A 22,013-nucleotide genomic window follows, 5' to 3' on the forward strand; every position below is an offset into this window, starting at 1 on the left:
AAGAGCATCTGTCATGAACCACCCTGTTCAGATCTTGTAAGGTCAGGTCTGCGGCTTCCTTTATGGAATCAATCCATCTCTTGTTTGGCCTTCCTCTTTTTCTACTCCCTTCTGTTTTTCCCAGCATTATGGTCTTTTCTAGTGAATCATGTCTTCTCGTGATGTGTCCAAAGTATGATAACCTCAGTCTCATAATTTTAGCTTCTAGTAGTTTAATTTGTTTTAACACCCAATTATTTGTCTTTTTCGCAGTCCATGGTGTGTGCAAAGCTCTCCTCCAGCACCACATTTAAAATGAGTTGATACATATACACATATATAACAACACATGATAATATCAAATCCCAGGCAAAGGTGAGGGAGGATTTCTGCATTATCGTTCTGCTGAGACCTGTTTTTTGAACTGTTGACTGGCTCATTTTTATATCATGACCAACTTGGATATGAACTGTGTAATGTAAAACAATGTGGTTCCTGAGTTTGCTTGTTTTCCTCTTTCCTCCCAACTACTTTTTCCTTTGTTGTCATGTCTTTTTCTGATTGCAAGCCTGAGGACACAGATTGTGTTGATTTATTTATTTTTAATTAATCCGTAAGCTGCTCTGGGAGCTGCTCCTGACTGAAGAAGAGGCTATAAATGCTGTGAGTTAATGAGCAAATAGCTCAGCGGTAGAGCATACGCTTTGCATGCGGCACATCTCAGGTTCACCTAGAAGTAGGTCTGGAAAGGATCCTTGTCTGAAAACCTGGAAATGCACAGCCAGTCAAGACCCCAGTGGTCTGACTGACCCCCAGTGGGAAGGGCCATAGCTCGGTGGTCTCAAGTTTTATCCCTGGCATCTCTAGGTAGGGCTGAGAGAGATTCCTATCTAAAAACCCCAGAGAGACACTACCAATCAGCGTAGTGGATGACATTGCACTCGATGGACCAATGGCCTGACCTTGTATTGGCAGCTGGAAAGGCCACAGCTCAGTGGTAGAGCATCTTTTTTCCATGCAGAAGATCTCAGGTCCAAATCCATCTCTAGATTACGGCTGGGAATGTCCTCTGTCTGATACGCTTGAAAGCTGCTACCAGTCAGTGTTGACAATACTGAGCTACCCTGATCAAAACTCTGAATATAAGGCAGTTTCGCCAGAAGCCGGCTTCAGGAGAAGCGGGGGAGGCATCATCCCCAGGGCTTTTTTTTTGCAGCAGTACAGAGCACCAGCGGCTTTTTTTTTTTTTGCTGCCCAGAGCACCCATTTTGTGCTGGCACCCATAGCACTCTTATCAATATGTGAGTAGCAGGCAGTGTTGCCAATGAGATTTTTTTCTCATCAGATCCATGCTAAAAATCCACCAAAATCTGACCTTAACCCTCTAGACACCGTGTTTGACAATGCTTTTGTGTTATTGTAAAACACTGTTATGAGGAATTGCTTAGAATAAAATAATTCAAAAGGTTCAAAAATGTTCTATCTGCTTGTATGTTGTATTTAAGCTTGGAACTGCAGATATAAAAATGTGTGTGCATGTCTTTTAGATCTGAGAGAAGTATGGTTTTGCATTCCTGGTGTTTTAGGCTTAAAAAACACTATGTGTGTGTGTGTATTTGGTTGGCTACTCTGAGGACAGGATGCTGGACTAGATGGGCCTTTGGCTTGATCCAGTAGGCTCTTCCTATGATGATGATCCAATGTACTGTTTATACAAAAGATACCTGTTGTGGAATCACCTTGTTAAATACAAACAGAAGTTCCTCATTGGCGAGGCAGGTGCATTCTGTGCATGCTCATGCCATTTATTTCTGAGGCTTATAGTTCCTAATCAGCATGCCTCCTCTGCTCAAGTCTGTGGGAGCTAGCTGTGGTTTACGAGAAGGCATTGATGGTGCTCTGGCTGCATCACACCTTGGTTGGGTAGAGTATTGCCGGCACATTTTCCTTCTCAGTAAGCCAATTGGCGCCTATGGCCATACTATCCTAAACATGCCAGATCTCGTCTGATCTCGGAAGCCAAGCAGGGTCAGGCCTGGTTAGTACTTGGATAGGATTCCACCTGGGAATACAATTAGAGGAAGGCAATGGTAAAAACCACCTCTGAATACCTCTTACCATGAAAACCCTATGAATATATAAAAAATTTTTTTTACAGCATCGCCATACATCGTAATTGATTTGAAGGCATATAACAACAACAAAGCCAACTAGCAAGAACCTCCTTGTCTTTATACCTTTAAAAGAAGCACAGCAGAAGATCTAGAGATTTAATAATCTTCCTCTCCATCACTGGCTCACTGTGTGGCATTGGGTACATTACTCTGATAGCCTTTCAATCAAAGGGGTAGCCAATTAGCCACAGCTTACGGGAAGAGAAATGCAAACAACTAAAGATACAAGAAAATGTCCGAAAGTAGAAAGTTGTTTTTTTTTAAAAAAAGCTAGATTTTGGCTGTACAGTTTCATGAAATACACAATGGAAAAAAACACCGAAATTGAAGAATTGGTAAAAACCACCAGATTCTGGCCATAAAATGTTTGACATCCACTAGAGTTCCCACTAGACAGGAAAATTCGCCACCAGATGTGCCCTAAAACACTAAATTTGGTGGGGAAATTACTCAAGTGGCAACAGTAGTACCGGCACTTCATTTTTTGCCAAAAATCAAAAAGTCCTGACCATCAGCTCGGGTTCCCGTGCGCGCTCCAGAAGGCGCGCGAATCGCCCTTCCTCCTCTCCTACCTCTCCTTGGCGCGCCGAGTTCTCCCTTTGCGCGCTGGAGGAGGAGCGGCGAGGGCGGGGGAGAGGGCGGGGGAAGAGGCGCGGCCGCCCGCTGTCGGCTCTTTTTTCCCTCCCCTGCTCCCCCCCGGGAAGCGGCTCGCTCTCTGCTTCGCTCTCTCTCTTTTTTTCTTGTTTTTTTATTTTATTTCCCACCCCCCTTTCCCTTCCCTCCTTTTTTTCCCCTTCCATTTTTGCCTCCCCTTCCCAAGCTAGCAAGGCGCTTTTCTTTGCCCCGGGGGAGGCGGTAGTGGCAGCAGCAACCACAACAATAGGGCCAGGTTGAACGCTCAGAGGGACGTCTCCCCTCCTCCTCCTCCTCCCCCCTCCAGCCCCAAAGCGCCGCTAAGAGAGCCCCAAACAAGCTACCAACCATGGAGGCATGAACACCGCGGGCAGCCGCCGCGCCGCCGCCGCTTCTCCATCTAACATGGAACGAGCCGGAAACTAACGAAGATCGAAAAAGCAAACCATCGCTTTCTCTCTCTTGCCCGGTTGGAGCCGCCACCATGGGGTTTTAATGGAGCGGATGCTGGCCAGTTGCAACGGGGATTTGTACAGCTTTGCAGGGGAGGTGAGCAAAAAATAACTTAATGGACTGATGCTTTGTTTCTGGTGGGACCCTTTTTGCAACTTGTTTGCGTGTCCATATTGCCTATTTTTTCTATGATCCAGGTTGCACGGTAGGCTTTTTTAAAAAAGTTGTTCCCTTTGCCTCTGTCCTTTTCTGTGGTGGCTACCTGGGACAGATCAGGTTGCAAGCTTCTTTGTTGACATCAGTGATAGAGGCTGAAATCCAAGCAAGGCTCCTATGCAAACCAGTCATTAATCCTAGCGTCCCCTCGGCGCGCGTGCGCGCACATATAGTTAATATATTCTTGTTACAGCCCTCCGTTTGCATCCTTGATCCGCACAAACAATACCTCCCCCAAACCGTTTGCGTGCAGTCGGCCACAGGAGGACTTAAACACGTTCCAAGAATATATCGTTGGCTTTAAAGCGGTTATTGCCTGCTCTGGCAGCCGAATTAAATTTCTCTACGAATGTTTTTTTCGCAGATACCTCCCCCTCCCCCAAGGTATCTTGTCCTCCCATTGTTAAATATCTACATTTTGGGTCCTGTGTGCGCTTTGTGGTGGCGCTTAAACCGTTTCCCGTGTTGTTGTTTACATAATGCATGCGGGGACCCTTCAGCAGCCGGGCTGTGGTGTGCAGAAGCGTGGTCTTTTCGGGGCTCCAACACTGGGTGCTCTCCCAGTTCGACCGCGAGCACAATGCCTTTGCCACACGGGGCAGAAGATTTCCGTGCACAGGGTGCGAACGGTGGCGGCTTGCATGCGAAAAGAAATGCCAGGAAAAAAGGCGGCGAACAGCCAAGGCTGCAGCCCTATGCATGCTGGCTTGGGAGGCAGGACCGTTGAACTCAGTGGGGCTTGCTTTCTCATGCACCTATGCGTGGGTAGGATCGGGCTGCTTAGTGCAGGCTTTGCCCTATTCTTTTTGGATGCCTTTCGACCAAGTGCAGTGGTGCATGCTCAGTTTGAGTCTCTGGGAGCTGAAACCATTGGGCTGTTGGCAACGCCAAAAATGTCCGTTTTGCAGAAAGCACCTAGTGGTAGGCCTCGGCCCTTGCGTCGTGTCGTCTCTTGAAATCCTTCAAACGTCACGCATTTAGCTGCGAAGGCCGCCTTCAGTTGTGCCAATTCTGCAGTGTTTGGCGAGGGACTATTTTTGAAAAGTGCCCCCCCCCCCGATCGTGCCCATATTTTCCGTTTCTGTTTTAGGCGGCTTGTTTACATCCGAGCAGTCCGCGCAGCTCTGCCTCCTGGTGACGTCATTGTGGCTGAGAGAAGCGTTGCAGAATATGGAAGCTGCGTTTGAAATGCGATTTCGGTCCCCTGTTCCAACTGGGTTGTAGCGATTGCCCAGGGAGTAGCGGGTGACTGCTGGAAATGCTTTTCTGCCCACCCTTATTTTATTTATTACATTTATATACCGCCCCATAGCCAACGGTCTCTGGGCGGTTTACAGCAATTAAAAACAAATACACAAATTGAAAAACACATTTTAAAAAAAACAATTTAAAAAACACATGCTAAAATGCCTTTCCCCCTTCCCCAGAATTCCGAATAAGTCCTTTGCGGTGGTGGGTTGCATCCCTCCCTGTGGAGGTAATGAGAATCCTTCCAACCAAACTGGTATCTTTAAAGGAGTAAGCCTTTGGTCAGCTGTTGAGAGCCAGGCACAAGGGACCCTTGCACTAGTGCAATGTTGCAATTAAAAAAAGGACCAAGATGTTGCCCTTGTGCAGCAAGTTGGGACGGTGCAGCTGCCTAAGGCTTTGCATGTCAGTTGTGGGCAGGGGGAGAGGTGTGCCAGGGGCTGGAGGAGGGAGTGGCCGAGCTTAGCGGACTCCTGCCCTTGCCAACGGGACTAGAGCTCCCTTTGCACTGGTGTCGTGTTGCAATCACTTAATGCAAGCATAAACTAAAAAAAGAAAGCCCAGAGGGTCAAGACCTGTAGCCAAAACAGATTGTCTGGTGCCAAATAATGATTTATTACAATTTATTTCTTATTTGTGTGGCACATTATGGAATGAAAAGGAAATGGATCCCAGCCCTGTGGGGACCTTACGTTCTTCAATAGAGGTGTCTAGTTTGCACCTGTTCAAGGTTGTTTGCATCTGTAACACATCTCATATATGTGTCAGTGAAGCACAGAACGTGCTACTGGGTATACTTTCTGTGTAAAAAAAAAATGTTTCTGCCAAAATTCCTTACCACTCACTGTGACTAGGGAAGCCAAAAAGATGTGCCTCAGTGGTAGAGCACCTACTTTCCGTACAGAAGGTCAGTCTCTGCTCTCTTGAGGTAGGGCTGAGGAGGATTGTTTGGAGAACCGCTGCCCATCTTTCTATATTTAGCTAGATGGGGCATTGGTCTGACTTGGTTTAAGGCAGTGTCCTATGTTCCTTGAAACTATGCAATTTGTCTCAATTTGCTTCATTGAAATTGACTCAAAGGATTCAGCTTTCTTTGGCACAGGTTGTTAAACCTTTTTTTAGGATGGATCAAACTGCCATGTCTTTGGGTTATTTTTCATAAATGACACATGAAATATTTTAATGAAAAACCCTCCATTACTGGTGAATCATGTCTTTTAAAAAACCCGTCAGATTTTAAAAAAGCAATGTGCACTAATTGCAAAGTTGATTGAGTTGCTTTTAATCACATACAGTGCTTTCTGAATGATCAGTGTTTCTCATATAGTAGCTTGTTGTATTTCATACACCAGCCCTGTAAGGTAGGTCAGTATCATTTTGGGGGGGGGGAGGTAGGGTGAGCCTGAAACTGAGATTGGTGTGTTCATGGCAGAGGCAAGGTTTGCTTTATCTGGAAGTAAGTCCCATTAAATTCAATGGATCATACTTCTGAGTAGACATGTATAGGATTCCACTGTTATCCACTATACCAGAGGTTCCCAAATTGTGGTCTGTGGACCACCGGTGCTCTGTGAGCTTCATTCAGATGGTCCACAGCATGCCGACGTTATATATTCGTATTGATTTTTTTATTGTATATTTATTTCTTCTTCTGCTTTTCTGTATTGTATTATGTTGTATTGCATTACAATTTGTGTTATATGGAATGCAAATTGAAATACAGTAAAGTACAATATAAGAAATACAAGAAGCTGTCAAAATACAATACAGTACAAGATTCATACAGCCCGTAGCACAGCACAATTGCTAAAACAAGCAGAAAATCATTAAGTGGGCTGCAAAGACCATCAACAATTTTCAAGTAGTCCATAGGAAAAAAAAGTTTGGAAACCATTGCACTATACCATGTCAGCTCTTACAAGGATGAAAAAACGACTACAAAGGTGCCCCCACAACCATGAGGAAAGTGTATGCACAGTGACTTGTGGCTGTATGATCTGTGTGCTGTGGTTTGGTACAACAATGTGCAATCCATGGTTTAGGCAGTAGGGACTCCTTTTCCTTTCAACTCCCCATTCAAAGGTTGGCTTTGTAGGAGTCCTTCTTTGAAGCGCTCTTTTTCTCAGGCTGTTTTCTTTCTTGTTTTCCCCAGCTGTTCTGTGGCGATGCCTTGGTTGTTCCAGAGTTTGTGACCTCTAGGATACAGCTGATTACAGCACTTTTGTTTATAATCTCCTTGGAGGGGGAAATGATCCTTGTGGGCTCCAGGATTTTGTGGGTTCATATTTTTGTTGTGTGAGCCTGGTTCAAAGCATCACTCACAGAACTGCTAAAGAGAATTAATTGTTGTCTTGAAGGATTTCCTTTTAGACCTTGGGTAACATTTTACTTCAATCTTTTTTAAAAATGGGTGGATTTAACAAGTTACCTTAAACCCCCACCCACCCTGCCTGTGAGTCACACTGTCAGGTATGATGTTTGTCCTAAAAAAGATGGTCGTTTGTTTATTTGACAGAAAGTTATAAACAGAGTCTAGAAAATAGTTCTTAGATGTGAGCACCACATTTCTGGGTCAAATGATTGGGATTTTCCCAGCCCCAATTTAAACATTAATTACATGCATGTCTCTTGCCTCCTTTCATCCCATACTGAGGTCTACAGAAAACTGGGTGGGGGGTGGGAAGAGAGAACCTACCTTTGACACTCTTGCATGAATGGAATGTGTACCTTTACCTTTGTAGGTTGAAGAAACAACTCCAAATACCTTGTGACATGTTTGCCCAAAAGATGCCATTAAGCATTGTTGATGGTGCAAAATGAGAGAGTTTTAGGCGTAGTTAAGCTCTAGGATATCAATGCTTAATTCTGTTTATTTATAGAAGTATGTATATATAGCCAATTCATACGATATAACACAGGGGTGCACAACAGCTGCTCTGGGCTCCTTCTGAGAGGAAGGGCAGGATATAAATTTAATAAATACTAAATACTAAATAAACAATTTATACAAATACAATATAAAATCCCATGCAAACAATAAAAAATAATTAAAATGACTGGCTAATAAAAAAAAATTAAACAGTCACGGAGGCCTGTCTACATCTGATTGTTTTTAAAATCACCCTTCATGAATGAAGATCTCAGGGCAGTTTATACATCTGTCCAGTCAAAGCAGCAAAATACACAATAAAACATTAAAATATAAACTAAAACTCAAGTTAAAAGTCCTGCTATTAAACAAAACTGCAGCAGGCATTCTAATAGAAAACCAAACAACATCACTCTGGTTTAAAAGCTTGATTAAAGTGGTGTGCTTTCATAACATGCTTGAAACTCAGTAAGGAGGGAGCCAAGTAGCATTAGAGAGAGACAGTTCTACAGATGGGATAGCACAACTGCATTACATAAAAAGGTCTTCAAGAGACACCTGAAAATCAAAAGCAATGGTGCCTTTTTCCAGTGGTGGCTGGGTCCCCATTTGGGACTGGTAGGGCGGAAGACAAAGAGACCAACAGTAGGTAAAGCTAGAGCCAATGACAGGCAGAGCCACTGCCTGATTGGTTGCAAGTAAGAAGGCAGGCAGGTGGTGGCTGGTTGAAGGCAGACTGAGGTTCGTGGGGCAGTGCTTGATTCGCCCTAATGGAACAGCCTCCTCTCTTTAATTTCATACATAGGCATGAGTGGTACGTCAGAGCCAGCCTGATTCCCACATGCATACATACCTCCATCATTTGATTTCTCCACGGTTGGTTGTTGTGTATTAGAAGACTGGCAACTGAATATTGCGTTTGAGGTGTTATGGATCTGTGCTCCTAGGTTTGTGACAATTCTTTCATATATGCAAGCACTCACTTGATGTTGCAGCCCTCAGCTGATGGACGTGTACATATCAACTTAGCTCAGCACACCTTGCAGCTTAATGCATTTTGTTTATTTTATTTTGGACACGTTTTCTGCCTCCTGTTCTTCAGTCAACAAGGTTGCTGTAGTTGCTTATATAAAAATCAGTTAAGTTCTAAAAGGCAGAATTTAAAAGCTGCATTAAAATAATTCAGCAAAACAAAAAACAGTGTTAAAACCAAATCCAAAAGGCCTGAGTAAATAAAATGTTTCTCCCCCTGTGCTGAAAAGAAGAAAATAATTGGTGCCCAGTAAATCTCTCCGGGGTCAGCAATCTGCAGCTAGGGCACTGGGTATCACAAAAGCTCTGACTCTGGTCACCAGTTCCGCCACCCGTGGCAGGGAAACACAGAAAAGAGCTTCTGCAGAAGATCATAAAGACCCAGGTATAAAACGGATCCTGTGAATTTATCTTTGAGGTGATACAGAAGTTCTGGCTTGTCTGAAGGATTTGAGCTCTAGTGGCTCATTCCCACACATACATGACACCTGTCACTTGATGATGCATCTCATCAAGTGATGAACTGTTTTCTTTATTTCCTGTATGTCATGTCTTTGGCACTCCTGTAGTGGTAGGGGATGTTCTTCTGTTTGTTTAGTTTTTTGGTTTAAACAATAAAAAAATTAAACAATAAAAAATGAAAACAAGGTTAAAAATAAAAAAAGATTTTGTTTTAGGAGTAATGCCTGAATCAACCCTCAGTGGGTGGGAAAGGCTTAATATAAGCTGCGATCATTACCATCACACCATCAGCATGGAATTGCAGCAAACTGACTTCACAGCAGGCTAGGGCCAGGTGGACAAATGGCGAAGAGATGGATTTCTGCCAATGTGCTCGCTCTCCTGTGATGGAATTCCTTGTCGCCTTTGGCTACCAGGTGTGTTAAGTAGGAGGCTGGTTTACAATAGTGTTAACATGGTCTTCAAAGAAAGAGGAGGATGCAATGGAAGACGGAGGTGGGAGAATGTGATGCCTCACAGTTGAGTAAGGAACGTTAGAATTAGGTGTGGCCTTGGATGTCGATGTGGTGCCCAAAATAGCAGTGCTTTGTCCAGGAGCGGTGGTGGAATGGAATCGCCTTCCCAACACTGGCATCACGGCTGCTTACCTGGATGGGGTGGGGCCACATGGTTACACCATTGGGAATGGCGATGGTGACCCCAGCCCTGCTAGATTGGCAGTGGTGACCCTGCTGCCCTAGTCCTGCCCAGATAAGCAGCAGAGCCAGTGTTGGCAGGAGAGCTCCACCCCACTACATGTGCCACTCCTGCCTATGTCAAGCCTTGCCCCCCCAGTGATGTTTATGCAGATCTGCCCAGGTCTTCCCCCGCTCCACATCATTGGCTGGCAGGGTAATGATGTGCTCATTTCTGAGTAAATATTATTTTGGGTTGGGGGAGAGGAAACTGGTTTTGATTGCAGCTGCTATGCCCAGCATTGAGTCTGGTTGCACCCTGGGATGATCTGACTGAAGCCCTGCATTTCAGGAAAGCATCCCAAGGCTTCTCCGGTAGAGTATATAAAAATTAAAAACAAAGTAATCAACGCTTTATCAGATAAAAGTAGTTGTCACTCTGATGTTTCCTGCTGAAGGATATTTTGCCTCGAGGTTTGCAGCTTTCAGAGGGAAAATACAAGGTGTATTGTATTTGGGAACTTTCCCAGACAATTGCTGGTATCTATTAGTTTATATATAAAAAAGGTACAGCCAGTCATGCAGTTCTTGGTGGATGGTGAGTAATCCAAGTGTCTTTCTTTCAAGGTAACCTTTACCAGCACTCATACAAGCAAAGTATCGCTGCTGAAAAAAGTTGTGTGTGGGGTTTTTTTGCGCCAACCCTTCCCCAGCCATATGTACAACTTTCATTGCTGTCAATTACATAGGGATGTATACATTATGATTGTGCAAGCTTAATTGGCATCTAGGGCAGGATTGATTTGATTTAAATCACTTCTCTCAAGAACTCAATTTTAGTGATTCACATCACATTTTAAATCACGAGTGAGGAAGGTTCTATTTAATCATCATTATTTAGTAGAAGTACATTGTTGTTTAATATAACCTTAATCCATATTCAAAGAAGCAGGTTTCATTAGAAGACAGGTACACATTAAGTAATTGTTGTAAATTGTTTTCGGATTAGTTTTCATAAAAAAAAGGGGGATGCTAATGTGGTCATTTTAATACTAAAGCAGAATGAATTTGTGAAGTAATTCAGAGATGAAACAGCTCCAACTGTTCAATTAATCATGATATTTTTGTCCTGATGTACCAGAATCACCACCACCAAACAGGCTTTAGAAATTTTATGAATAAGATTGTTTATTCTTCTGGTTAGTTTTCTTCTTCATTAAACAATAACATTAACAAAACACACACATGGATTTTTGAATGGTTAACTATTTCAGCCTTTAGATAAATGTAAAGTTCTTCAAAAATAAAATTTAGGCCATATTTCAACCAAGTCAACATGAGAAATGTAAAGTATTGGGTGGTATAGTTCTCAGTCTTCTCTTTCTTCACTTTTGCCTTTCTTGTTCATTATTTGGAAAAGAAATACAAGCTTTCCTGCTTTTTCAGTTCCCAACTTATTTCTCAATTTAAAATGAATTAGTCCAAAGAAAGAAAATATTCTTTCTACAGCTGCGGAAGATGCTACCGCTGTTCAGCTAGATTGCCACTTCAGTGGTCTTGTCCTTGTTCAGATCTACTCCATCTCCCCAAGTTCTGTAGTCATTGACCTTCTTTAATCTTTGCACTTTGAGAGAGGCAAGAGAGCGAGCAAGAGTGAGAGCACATGTACTTCATGTGCACCACCTGCAGAATAGGACTGATCAGGTTATCCCCATCTCCATAAACTGCTGTTAACATATTCATAGACTATAATTCAAAGTTGTATAATTAGTATTCATGATGATATCTTTGACCTAGGCTCTTTTTTTACTAATTGTTTTAAGAAAATTCTGAAATCTGTTTTAAATTTAAAAAATCCAACTTTTAACTTTTTTTTTTTAAAAAAAACCATTTATTTATATCAACCCTGGTCTGGGGCAGCCCTACAATGGTGCACAGAAAAGTGGGTTTGAAGACACCTGTATCTGACCAGTGTATTCGTGCAACTGTTCATTTCTCTAGGCATTGAGCAGAAGAACATCCTGATTGATTATTCCCATACTAATTAGCATGAGGGGCGCACCATTTGAATTTTCTATCTGGAGCACCAACACGTCTTGGCATGGCCCTGTGGGCATATATTGGCTAGTTAGTGTTGCATGTGAACTCTGCCTTTGTGCTGCTTGGATTTTTTTTATAGCTTATAGATTTTTTTGTTATACCATTATTTTATTGTTTTTTTTCCTGTGTGCAGAATTTATTTTCTGTGGCATCTTGTAAAGGTAAACAGTATTTTAAACAATGACCTGTCCTCCTTGGGAGACAAACTGGACTGGCCTTTGTTGTGTTGCAAAAAGATGTGTGTGTGTATATATGTGTGGTTTGGACGGGGACCCTTGCTGTAAAATCTGTTCCCCTCTTTACCTTGCAGAGGCTGTATCCTAAACCAGGCAATGCAGAATCTCTCTTTCCTTTGTTGAAATCTGATTGTTAGTTAAGAATCTCTCTCCAGGCCAAACAACGCGATTTCCAAAACTATTGAAATAACAGATATTCTCCTTGTTCAAACTTTGGAGTTGAGGCAAGGTTGGAGGGACAAGCAATTTTCTTTTAATTTGATACTTACATGCCCTGTCTTGTCTCAGCCATTTCCTTCCTTTTATGATCTTAGTCAATAGTGGATGGAATAGATCAGTGGTTCCTTAAACTGTCTTCCCCACAGGCCACTTGAAAATTGCTGAGGACCTTGGTGGACCCCTTAATGATTTTTTTTCTGGCTGTGTAGCCATTGCAATCCACTGCACTACATATTGTATGATTTTTAATTTATTGTCTTACAATTTGCATCTGCAAAAAATTAATTGAATTCTAGAATTGTACAGATACAATTAAAATCAATATAGCTATTTAATATCATGCCACGGACCACCTGAATAAGCTTGCAGACCTCTGATGGTCCATGGACCACAATTTGGGAACCCCTGGAATAGAGGCTTTGAAGTAGATAACATTAGGATTAAAACAAAATGTCTGCACGTACCTTTTTTAAAAAAGTAAAAATCCTCAAAAATCTGAATATTCACTCAGGGAGAGGAATGTGTTGGACAGCACATCAACAGGATCCCAATCCTGTGTTTGCGTCCAGCATCAGCACAAGATATGGGCATTTGCAGGAGTGCTTGACCCTTTTCCTGACACTGCTTCCACCTGCAATCCTTTTCTTTCAACCTGACCCTAAGACTGCCTTTCCCTGTCAAGAGGGGAAGGGGCTGTGTGGGGAGCATGTGGTGGTGAGAGGGCAAGGGTTAGGCATTCTCCCTTCTGCAGTATCTCCCTTGAAAATGCTTTTGCTTTGCACATTTGGAAGCAAGTCCTCTGAATCTCTAGTTTTCGGCTTGGATGGACTGAGTTTGTATTGTTGTTTTATTGAGGGAGGTGCCGTTGTTTCTGCTTGCTTCTCCACATCCCCCCCTCCATGTGCTCTGCAGTAAATTTGGAGCATTGTAAAAAAACTATCGTCAGAATGACAGTTCTATAAAATGCTCTAGGGGCGCTTTACTGCAGGACGTGCGCGGTTTCACTCCTCTCATAACCCCTGCTGTAAATCTAGCAACAGTATGTCCCAAATATCATTGGACAAACAGCTCACTGCCTTTTCTCTGCAGCCAGACTGGAAGAGGTGTGGACTGGTCCATGCACTTGAAGGGGAATGTTGGGAATTGCCTCCAGAGTGGGGATGGGTAGTGGTGCTCATGGGGCAAGGTTTGCCTTGTAACTAGGGCAGGCAGTGGCAGAAGATCAGTTTCAACCACCTCTTTTCCTTCTTCTAGTTGTACTAGTTACTGTTGGGGTTGCCATAACCTTCACAGGAATACTACCTATAGATATGGAGGTTCTGTTTCTAGATCTCATGAAACTGCTGTTTATAGTTGTGAGGTTGCCTTACAGTCAGATCATTGGTCCATTTTATTCTGACTTGCGGCAGCTCTGCAGAGTCTCAGGCTTTCCATTACCTGCTTCCTGAACTGGAGATGCCAGGTATTAAAATTTGGACCTTTTGCATGCAAAGCATGTGTTCTAACCATTGAGTTACGGCTCCTCCCCCTCTTCATGAATGCATCCAATTTTAAAGCCATCTAAGCGGGTGCTATTGTTGCTTAAGGCCCCTTCCATAAATGGCCTCCTTTCGTGAGTCCGGATGCTAATTGTTGAAGTATATGTCTCTGTGTGGGCCTGTTCCTGACATTTCCTCCCAGTCTCATGTGACCATGAAACAAAATGAAAAGATGCAGGGGTTATGCAGTTGGAATCAGCCTTGATTCTTAATGTCTGGGGTCTCCAGTGGGGCAAAGGCTGTCTTTCCTTCCTGATTTGGTTGGCAGGGAAAAGAGATACATACAGCGTGCATCCTTCTTTGTAATAGTGTGGCAGCACCTACCCTGTGGAATTCCCTCCCTTTGAATATTAGGCAGGTGCCATCTCTGCTATCTTTTTGGCACCTTTTGAAGACTTTCCTCTTTCAACAAGCCTTTTAGGTTGAGACCTATCCCAGTCTGCGTCTGTGTTAGAATTGCTTAATATGTTTTTTAATAATGTTTTTAACCCTTTTTAAAGGTGGTTTTTAAATGTTTTTAATGCTGTTTTGTTTTAATGTATTTTAAGATCTGTTTTTATGATGTTTTAAAATGTTTTTAGCGCTTTGTTTGCTGCCCTGGGCACCTCCTGGGAGGAAGGGCGGGATATAAATTAAATAATAAATAAATAATATATAAGCCCTCCCAACATATACACCCCACCTATCCCAATGACAGGCATCTTGCGAATGAACCAACCCAGACCCTGCGTTCATCATCAGAGGCTCTTCTCCACATGCCGCCTCCAAGGGAGGTGTGGAGGGTGGCAATGCAAAAGCGGGCCTTTTCAGTGGTTGCTCTGTGTCCGTGGACTGCTGTCCGCAGGAGTCACGCCTGGCACAATCGCTGTCTGTTTCTAGGCGCTAGGCAAAATCATTTTTAATTGCCTAGGCTTTTGGCCCTTAATTTTGTACCAGGCCAGGTTCAATCCCTGGCATCTCCAGGCCAGTGCGGGGGTGTCCCGTGTCTGAAACCCTGGATACCTGCTGCCAGTCAGAGTAGACAGTATTGAGCCAGCTAGACAAATGGTCTGACTCTGTACAAAGCAGCTTCCTGTGTTCCAATATTGACTTCCTTTTTCAGATGCTTCGAATACAGCGTTTAAAATGTGAGTGTTTATGTAACACAATCCGAGCCCTTGCGCTAGGCAGTCTGTGAAACTAAACTCTCTTTGGTTGAGCAAGGGCTGCAGCTCAGTAATATGGCATCTGCTTTGCAAGCAGAAGGTCCCAGGTTCAATCCCTGACATTTCCAAGTAGTGCTGGCAACGTCCCCTGACTGAAATCCTGGAGAGCAGAAAAGCAGTGGCAAAAATGATGCTTAAGCTTTTTTTGTGCGCAACAATACAGAGCTCTGTACACAGAGTCTTGCAAGCCGGGACTTCCTCATTCATTTCAATGGAGGATGTGATACTGCTGCTTATGTATTCTTCTGCATTGACTGAGTGGTCACATCCCTTGGATTTTTTTTCTTTATTATATCTATAAGCTGATTTTCTGCATAAAAGCAGCTCAGGCTGCATGCTCTATAATTAACATTAAGGTACATACAGCACAATATAGCACAGTGGGGAGGAGAGCCTGGCTGGGAGTCCAGAGTCTGTGAGTTCAAATCCCCGCTCGTGTCTTCTGGGTGTCAAGGGCCAGCTAAAGATCACCCCCACAGGGAGTGGCTCAGGGGTTACGGGCCCTGCCACCTGTGCAGCCGTGGGCAAGCTGCAGAGTCCTAAAGAGCCCAGTTGCCCCCCAGCTGGCAGTTGCGGACAAGGAAGGGGCTGGCTTGTGCAGCTGTGGCAAGCTGAGCAGGCCCTAGCCAGCTGGGGAGGACTAGCCTCAGAGGGAGGCAATGGTAAGCCCCCCCTGAACACCGCTTACCATGAAAACCCTATTCATAGGGTCGCCATAAGTTGGGATTGACTTGAAGGCAGTCCATTTCCATTTTTCAACTGTAAAAACTCCATGGAAACTTGGAGAAAGGCTGCAGCTCAGTGGCAGAGCATCTGCTTTGCGGTCAAAAGGTCCACGGTTCAATCCCTGACATTTCCAGGTAGGGCTGGGAATGTCCCTTCTCTGGAACCCTGGAGAGCCACTGCAGTGTATATAATACTGAGCTAGATGGATCAATGGTCTGACTCAGTATAAGGCAGCTTACTGTGTCTGTCATCTTTTTTTGCTCATTTTTTGGGGTAAATATTTACGGATGATCATTTTAGCTTCTTGTTTTATTCCTGCTCTTCTTACTCGGTTTTAGTGTTTCTTGTTATTTCTCTTCTTTCGTTATAAGTCACTTTAAGACACTTTTGGGTAAAAAGTGAGTTATTATTAATAACAATTGTTGTGAATAGGGTGTTATCTATTCATGTGCCTGAAAATAAAGACGTTGTGAGTGTTAAACCACAAGAAAAAAAGGATTTAAATATTTCAACCATCCCTTTGATTGCATTTTTCAGCCAGTTTTAATGCAAGACCCAGCAGCAGATGTCGATTAGTGTCAGGAATAGTTTTATTGCTGGCAGGAATTGTGCACAAATGGAGAAAAATGCCTTAAAAGTGTGACTTTTTCTTGGGACAAACCGACTCTATTTGGGGGATACTTGAAGCGGAGTAAACAACAGATGAACGTCTCAAATGCATGTCAGTATTTTTGAGAAGCAGAAGTAAAAACACACTTCTTTGTAGAGGGGCAGGACATCTGCATGCATACAAAGCTGGCTTCCGTGGTCTCCTCTGAATATATACCCATCTCTTCCCTTCTCCTCTGTTCAGTGCCAATTTCACGGCAGCAGAGTTTGTGCCAAAGCGTCCTTGGGCCATTTAAAAGTCAAAAGAGTTTTTAAAGAGTGTGTATCTGGAAAACACCTGCTTTCCCCTATGTTCAGTTTGCTATGGCAAACTTTATGAAACCCCAATCCACATTAGAACTTTCACAGTCCCCAGTCTAGAGATCCCATCAGCTATATTCATACACTCTCCCCTTTGCAGTTCTCTTCCCTAATTACCTACCTACTTAATCTTGCTTTGTATTCTTTGTTGTTACTTTTGGAAAATTTAAAAATATTTAAATAAACACACACATACACAAAGCCTAGTTTAAAACATGCAAAAGGGACATATGCTGTATAAATGCTAAGTGTTATTATGCTGTCTGGAGTGCATACAGAACTTACCTTTGGTTGGGGGACTGGGTCACATCATCATTTCAGCCATTTTAGGGTTGCCAGGTTCAATCCCTGAGACTGATCCTGTATTTTTAGGAGAAAAGAAAGTCAGCCAAGTGCAGGTGTTCTTGCAACCCTGTAATAGGAAAAACCACAAGGTGGAATTCTCCCTTCCCCCTGCACAACTTTTAAAGATACAGAAGACCTCTTGGTTGCCAGGCCCAGCCTCCAAGAGGTCTTCTGTATCTTTGAAAGTCATGCAGGGGGGAGGGAGAATTCCACCTTGTGGTTTTTCCCATTACAGGGTTGCAAGCACGCCTGCACTTGGCTGACTTTGTCTTCTCCTAAAGACACAGGATCAGTCTCAGGGATTGAACCTGGCATCCCTAAGCCATTTCCTTTTGTACTCTGTCCACCAAGATGTGAGAACCACTCTGTCTCTTTAACACCAGTGCAAAATTCCGCACTACTTGACACCACTTTATCTGTTCTTACATATTTACTCATGAAATCAGATAAATAGCTGCCTTCTGTTGAGTAAGACCTGTGGTTTGTTTTGATCAGTGTCATCTACTCTGTCTGGCAGCAACCTTCTAAGATCTCAGGAAGAGGTCTCCCCCAGCCTTAATTTCACCTGGAGATGCTGGATTTTGAATTTAGGTCCTTCTACATTCAGTGCATGTGCTCCCTCTACTACAGAGCTACGGTTCCATCCTAAACCCCTGGATAAGGAGTGAGGAACCTTTTTTAGCCCCAGGGCCAGCTTCCCTTCTGAGCAACCTTCCAGGGGCCACATGCCAGTTTGGGGCGGGGCCCCAGTTAAATGTAGGCAACACATTTTACCTTTGTCCAGTAGGCTAGTTCCACGCACCCTCACACATCTTGCTCTATCCTCCATCCAGGCACGCAAGACGTATAGTCAAAGTGCAAGGAGTACAGCCAGGCAAAACCACTGAAAGATGGTATGAAGCAGGACTGGTGAGAGGTGTAGCCTGGGGAGGGGTGTGTGGTGTAGGGGGAGTCCCAAGGGCTGGATAGAGAGGGTTGGGGGACCACATTTGGCCCGAGGGCCTGAGATGCTCTACCCGTGGCCTGGACAGTCCTTACCGTCTCTGTTTTTTTAAAAAAGGCAAGTAACGAGGGGATGTGACAGAGGTGTATGAAGTTATGCATTGTGTGGAGGAAGTAGGTAGTGAGAATTCTCCCGCCAATAATCCTGGGATCATCCATTGAAGCTGAAGGGTAGGGGATTCAGGACAGACAAAATGAAGCACTTCTTCATACAGCACATGGTTAAACTATGAAATTGGCTACTGCAAGATGCAATGATGGCCACCAAGTTGGACAGGTTTAAAAGGAGATTACATCCATCCATGGAGGATAAGGCTATTGTTCGCTACTGAGCACTATGGCTATATACTACCTCCATAGTGGCTAATGTCCCTCTGAATACCAGTTGCCAAAGATGGCAAGCAGAGGAGGACCGTTGTATTCATGTCCTGGTAGGTGGTTGCCCCTTAAGAATGGAATGCTGGTCTAGATGGGCCTTTGATTTGATCCTGCAGGGATCTTCCTGTGATGATCTTCTCTAATATCTGGCATTGATATCACAGACGAGAATTTTTACCATGCTCCACATTTGGCTTCTTAGCAATCCTTACAAGAACCTAATAAACTAAGCCAGTAGTATTATCTTTCATATCACAGATGTGAGGCTGAGATAATGATGGCAAACAGTTTGCGTTATTGAATTCATGGCTGATGCGGGATTTGAACTTGGGATTTCCCAGCTGATGTTTGACGCTCTTTGCTTTGCACTAGCTCGTTAGTTTGGGTCCCCGGACAGTACAAAGAAATCGACTCTGCAATTAATTAACTCTGTATGTTTCCAATGAGAAGAGTTGAGTTCATCTTTCAAAGCGTTAGGCGGGCTCTAGATTTTGCCTGTTTGCAGGTGCTTAAATAGCTGTTCCAGCTGTGGCCCTGCTTTGAATGCTCAGTGTTTTTGCCTGGCTGGATTGTTTCTTTGAACATGTATAGCACCTCTTGCATGTCTGGATGGAGGGTAAAGAGGAATGTGTGTAGAAACAAGCCTACTGTACAAAGGTAAAAATGTGCATTCATTGCTCCGCCCACTTTTGCCTCTGGCCCTGCCTACTTTTGCCTCTGGCCCTGCCCACCATTGGAATTTGGCCCCTGCAAGGCTGCCCAGAAGGAATTGTGGCCCTTGGGCTGAAAAATATTTCCCACCCCTGCTATAGAAGCTCCAGCTGCAGCTGTGCAGCTATACCTCTCTGACAGGAGATTTTAAATCTGGGGATTCTCCGTTGAAATATCAGCTGCACCAGATCGCCTTGTGGTGTCGGGGAAGCTCAAGTGGCATGATGTATGTGCTTACTAGTTGTGAGGTATTGCCAAAATCTTTTAAAGGTGTTCTTGAGAGCCAGACCAGTGGAGGATGAGTCATCCGAAAAAATGGCAAGAGCATACATTTTACATGCCAATCTGAATAATTGCTTCCTGTTTCATGAACCTAGATAATATTCCGTTAAGACACTGGCTGCATTTTCAGCTTACAAACGGTGGAACAGCACTTCTTTTTTCTTCAAGCATATAAGAAACACTTGTCATTGTTCCATATATTGGAATATAAAATTGGGGGATGGGGAAAATGCAAATGTTTAAAATGGGTAATTTACTCAATCAGTGCATGAAAAGTATTTATTTACTTTACTGTATTTCTTCATGCCTGCAATCCTACACACACTTAAGTGTAACATACTTAATTTAGACACTTCCTTAAATGATTAAGCAATTGGCCTATTTTTCTTGGTTTTGCCTTTTTACCAGTCCACAAATATTTATTTTAGTCATTCTTGTAGCACCACAGCCTGAAAAAATAAGAGGCAGCTCTTTATCTCTTTCTCTCTCCCCCCCCCCAAAAAAAACTTTTAAAAAACTTTATTTCCTGGAGCAATTCTTACTTGCCATATACAAGTAAGTGGCTATGTGTGAGCCTGTTCTGTGCTGGTTTAATTTTTGGTTCGGGCTTTTCTTCCTCTTTTTTTTTACCTCTTGCATGTTTCTGTTTTAAGGGGTTTTATTGTTGGGTTGTGCTTTTTAAGGATAAGCTGCATTTTGCACAATTTTGGTATCAAGTGGCAGATAAGTAACAAAAATAAAACAGGCTGAGAAAGAGGGAAACACTGCAGGGAAACGGAAGAGGGTGAAGCATGTCTTTCTGATTTCCGAGCCTCTGTCTCCCTGCTAGGAATTCCTTTTTTTGATCCTATTCCAGCTAACAGCCACTATGGACACAGAATTAGGGTCAGTCTGGAGAAGGGGAGGGCCAAATCTGAGTTGGCACATAAGTGAACTCCAAGAGGCCAGAAGGCAAAGAGATGGTGTGGCATGAAACTAGCTACCTTTATAACCTTTATATACCTTTTAACTTTTTGTACACCGCCCAGAGAGCTACTCGCTATGGGCGGTTTATAAATGAAACAAATAAATAAAATAAATAAACCACACCACTGTAATGTACCTCCAAAGAAGTAGCCATTATAAGGGATGGAATGTTGAAAGTTGCCTTCTATTAAGTCTGCATTGTCTTCGCTGACTGGTAGAGGCTCTCAAGGATTTCAGGCAGGGGCCTCCTCCCAGCCCAACCTGGAGCTCCTGGGGCTTGAACCTGGGGCCTTTTGCAGGCAGATCAGGTGCTCTGCTCCTGAGTTACAGCTGCTCATTCTTAAAGAGCAGGTTGTACAGCTCAGGACTCACTTTTGACTGGCGCTGCGAGTGATATAGGAATTTGAGCCTTGCAATTGCTATATAGCCCCTTAGGATTGCAAGCAAATTGAAATATGCTTACCACTACTGTAAACCCCTCTGCTGTTCTTGATGTGTCCTCTTGCATGCGTAAACTGCTAGAAATACTTTCAGTGTTGTCATTATTTTTTTTAAATGCACATATCTGATTAAAATCTGTGATACATGCAAAAAATTGGTTACAGCCTTTGGGCAGGTTGGCAAGCAGCCAAGATGACACTTGGCTTTGCAGAGCCTGTGTTTTGCATTGACTTGAAAGTCTCCCTTTTTAAGTGCTTGCACATTTATGCCCCCCCGCCCTCGCTCTCATACCCCCTCCCCTCCTTGCTGATTGACTTTCTTAATACGGAGATGAATCCTTCTCTGTGTCTCACATTTGGCAGATGTTCAATTTAAAAACCGGTGGTGGCTCCAAGATTAACATTTTTAGATTGAGAGGGGCAGGCTGGATAATGTGCACACCCCCAACTCTTTTTTTTTTCTTGCAGGGAGCCTGGGATTGTTTACGAAGGGCTGTGTGGGAAAGTGCCCCTCAGCTGCCTGCTGTGGCTGTCACATCTGCTCTCTCTGAGCACCTGCTGAGGTCTTGGTCCCCATCTCTGGGAGAAAAACACCTCAGCAGATGGTCTTTGGATCAGTCTCTAATCCCTGCATCCCAAGAGCCAATTTCCCAGTCCAGCATCAGGCTGAAAATCTAAAGGGCAACACTCTCTCCACTCATTAACAGGAGGCTCTGTCCAAGCCTCATGGCAATGAATGGAAGCTAGGGCTTATTAGATTTATTTATTGAAATATTTCTAAATGGCAGGTGTGCATGCGCAAACACATTAGGGATGGAAAGATCTGTCAGTTTCAGTTCTCTCAGTTCCTCATTTTCCTAATTTTACATTCAGTTCTCCACATTTCTGCAGCGATATGCGATTTAAAAAATCCTCATGAAAATCCTCCAGCATTTTGGAGCAAATTTCTCCTAATAAACACATTTTTGTAGGCAGTTTTGACTACTGTATACATTTTGCAAGCAATTTCTCATTTCTTATTAAACATTAACAATTTTATCTGCTTATTTAATAACTTCTTGTCTTGTTTTTTATAGCGTTGTTTTCTGTTTTTGCATCAACACAATTCCATCACCTCTCTCAGTGTGTCCTTAGGTTCCACCACTGTGGAGAGTTT

At 43.4% G+C, this 22,013-nt stretch overlaps 1 protein-coding gene across 1 annotated transcript in view; it reads left to right on the top strand.

The window, feature by feature from the left end:
• Positions 1-2,798: 2,798 nt before the first annotated feature.
• CCNI (cyclin I) overlaps positions 2,799-22,013 on the top strand; it is a 64,845-nt gene continuing 45,630 nt past the window's right edge. Inside the window, exon 1 of the mRNA XM_061583335.1 lies at positions 2,799-3,335. The gene's annotated coding sequence lies outside the window, so the exon portion shown is untranslated. The remainder of the gene's footprint in view (positions 3,336-22,013) is intronic.

Source organism: Rhineura floridana, chromosome 9, assembly GCF_030035675.1.
Source record: "Rhineura floridana isolate rRhiFlo1 chromosome 9, rRhiFlo1.hap2, whole genome shotgun sequence".
NCBI classification, from domain to species: Eukaryota; Metazoa; Chordata; class Lepidosauria; order Squamata; family Rhineuridae; genus Rhineura; species Rhineura floridana.